This window comes from Galeopterus variegatus, unplaced genomic scaffold (assembly GCF_000696425.1).
Source record: "Galeopterus variegatus unplaced genomic scaffold, G_variegatus-3.0.2 Scaffold974, whole genome shotgun sequence".
Taxonomy (NCBI): domain Eukaryota; kingdom Metazoa; phylum Chordata; class Mammalia; order Dermoptera; family Cynocephalidae; genus Galeopterus; species Galeopterus variegatus.
In genome coordinates, this window is record NW_007727085.1 from 176782 (window position 1) to 179762 (window position 2981).

Here is a 2981-nt window from a genome sequence, read left to right on the forward strand (position 1 = left end):
AGATCACGAATTTTTGGACTGGTTTCATTGAATTATCTATCTATTCCTTTGTATCTTTCTGAGTTTTCTTAAGATTATCCTTTTCAGGCATTTTATGGGTTTCCTTTTCTTTGGGATCTATTACTGATGAATTATGATGTTCCTTTGGGGGTGTCATGTTTCTGCTTCCCCTCATGTTTCTTTTATCCCTATGTTAATGTCTGCACATGTGGTGAAACAGATTCTTCTAATTTTATGGAATAGCTTTTGTAGGAAAAGATTTTTTCCTGTAGATGTGCCCTATAGTGTTGGTTGGGTAGGGTGCTTTGGCTTTGGTTCTGGGTGGGCTCAGTAGTGCAGGCTTAGTTTGATTTCTTTGTGTGCATTCAATGTCAGAAGTGTCTTTGAGTGCCCCAGTGACCTAGGCTGCAGGTGTTTGTGGAGGCTGTGGTGTGGCTTTGCTGGGGGTAGGGGCAAGCAGGTGGGTCAGTTCTGGGGCCCTGGAAGGGCATACATGGGTGTATGGCAGCTTGGCTGGCCAGAGGGGTTGTGTTGCTGGTGGCCCTAAGTGGGCCAGTCCTTGGTTCCTTGGGGGTTGGGTATGTGGGTGCATGGTGCCCCCACTGCTAGACTGGGAGGGGTCGCTGACAGTGGGGGCCTGGACAATCAGTCTTTGGGCCCTGGGGATCCATGTTGGCATGAGGTGGTTATGTTAAAGAAGTGGGCAGTATTTTTAGCTGTGGGGGGCACCAGGTAGGTCAATCGTCAGGCCCCTGGGAGGATTGTCATGGACACTCAGTGGTTTCACCACTGGAGGGGGCAGGGCTGCTGGTCATGGTGGCTGTGGCAGGCCCTAAGTGATCTGCTCCCAGGCTCTGGGGAGTGTGCACATAAGCTCTGTCTTGGGGGTGGCCTCTCTGTTGTGCTTAATCACCTGTTCTTCAGGGTGAAGGTCACTGTGTGAACTCAGGTGCCAGGTTTATGGCTGCACCACTGGGTCCAGCTATTGTTGTGATGCTGCAGCCCTGTGGATGGATGTGGTGGGATGTTGTTGAGGCCCCATGGATGTGGAGATGCCAGGGCTATTGGGCTCAGGGCAGGATGCACTCTCATGGTGACTCTGCTCTTAAAATGGTGACAGCCTGGGTCCTGGAGGGTGGTGGGGGACAGCATGTATTTCCTCTCTGGAATAATGAAGTCACATGGAATCTAGGCAGCCCCCTATACAGAGCTCAGGGACTGCAAGGGCTGAGGGGCTCTCTTGTAGCTAGGATTGCAGATGTTCATGGTGGGAATGTGGACTGCTGGGATTTTCCACTTACCTTTTCCCTGCAGCGGGAAGTCCCTTCTGGCTCTGAGATGATCCCAGCTTGACACTTCCCTTCCCTTTCTAAGCTGCCATCTTGAGTCTGCATGCCTCAGGGGATCTTCAAGGATATAAGCAAAATGTAGCTTTATGTGCTATGTGGCTGTAAGTAATTTTTTAAGTTGAAATCCAGACATCAGCTGAAGTCACCCTATACTCTGAGATTTACATAACTTTTGCTCAGAAAATTTCTTATCTCAAGCTTCAGAGCCATCAAAGGACCTTTTGTAAGTTTCAGCATCTTCCAGGCCTCTTGGAGCTATGAAACATGGCACCCATGGAGTGGTCAACTGTGGTTCAAAAATATTAAATAGAAAGTTCCAGAAATAAACAATTCATGAGTTTTAAATTGTACACTATTCTGAGTAGTGCGATGAAATCTCACACCATCCTGCTCCATCCTGCTTGGGACATCAATTCTACCTTTATCCAGCATATCACACTGTATATGCTACCTGCTCATTAGTCATTAAGTAGTCATCTCGGTTATCAGATTGACTCTCGTGGTATTGCAGTGCTTGTATTCAAGTAACCCTTACTTTACTTAATAATGACCCCAAAGTGCAAGAGTAGTGATGCTAGCAATTCGGACGTGCCAAAGAGAAGCCATAAAGTGCTTCCTTTAAGTCAAAAGGTGAAAGGTCTCAACTTAAAAGGAAAGACAAAAATCATATGCTGAGGTTGCTAAGATCTACGGTAAGAATGAATCTTCTATCCATGAAATTGTGAAGAAGGAAAATTAAATTCATGCTAGTTTTGCTGTTGCACCACAACCTGCAAAAGCCATGGCCACAGTGTGTAATAAGCACTTAGTTAAGATGAAAAAGGCATTACATTTGTGGGCAAAAGACATGAACAGAAACATGTACCAATAGACAGCAGTTGTGTTTGGTCTTATCTATGGTTTCAAGCATCCACTGAGAGTCCTGCAACGTATCTCCTGAGGATAAGGGGGGACTAGCGTATAGTGGCCCATAAAGTGTGCAAATATGGCAGGCTTGCCTTTAGTAGATGGCCTTTGGTTCACAAGAAAAAATATACATGTGACCCAAATTAATAAATTTGCATCTTGAAAAACATTGTTTTTAAGTAGGCAAACAAATCTGTTAATATAAAAAGCAGGAAAATTGGAAGAGTTCCTTTAAATTTTGGAAGGCATGTCTTGTACACAAACATTTTTGACAGCTTACTTCCTTTTGCTTTTCAGACAGCTTCCCTAGATCGCCTGCTGAGTAACAAGAGTGTCACTTCATGTACAAGCAGGGGGAGGTTAGGCTCACAGAATAAACACCACCACCATAGAAATGGACGGGGTTATCGGGCCTCTTTCAGATTTCATTTTCTTCACTAGAATTCCCCTGGATGGAGCAACAAAATTCGAGTCATGGAGCTTAACGGGGACCAGCGGGGGTGTTCAGCAATTCTCTGAGCTTTCTCATTGTGTGAAACCTCTTGCCAAAAGCACAGAAGTGCAGGGCTGCAGGAGCCAGAGGCTGGGCGGGAGCAGGAGGGAGGTGTGAGGAGTCCAATGTCGGGAAAGGACAGTGTCATGGATTGGTGGAACATTACTTCATCATATTGCCTGTTTTGATTAAGTAAAGCATTTTCTATTGCACAATCAAGGCGTGCCTTCTGT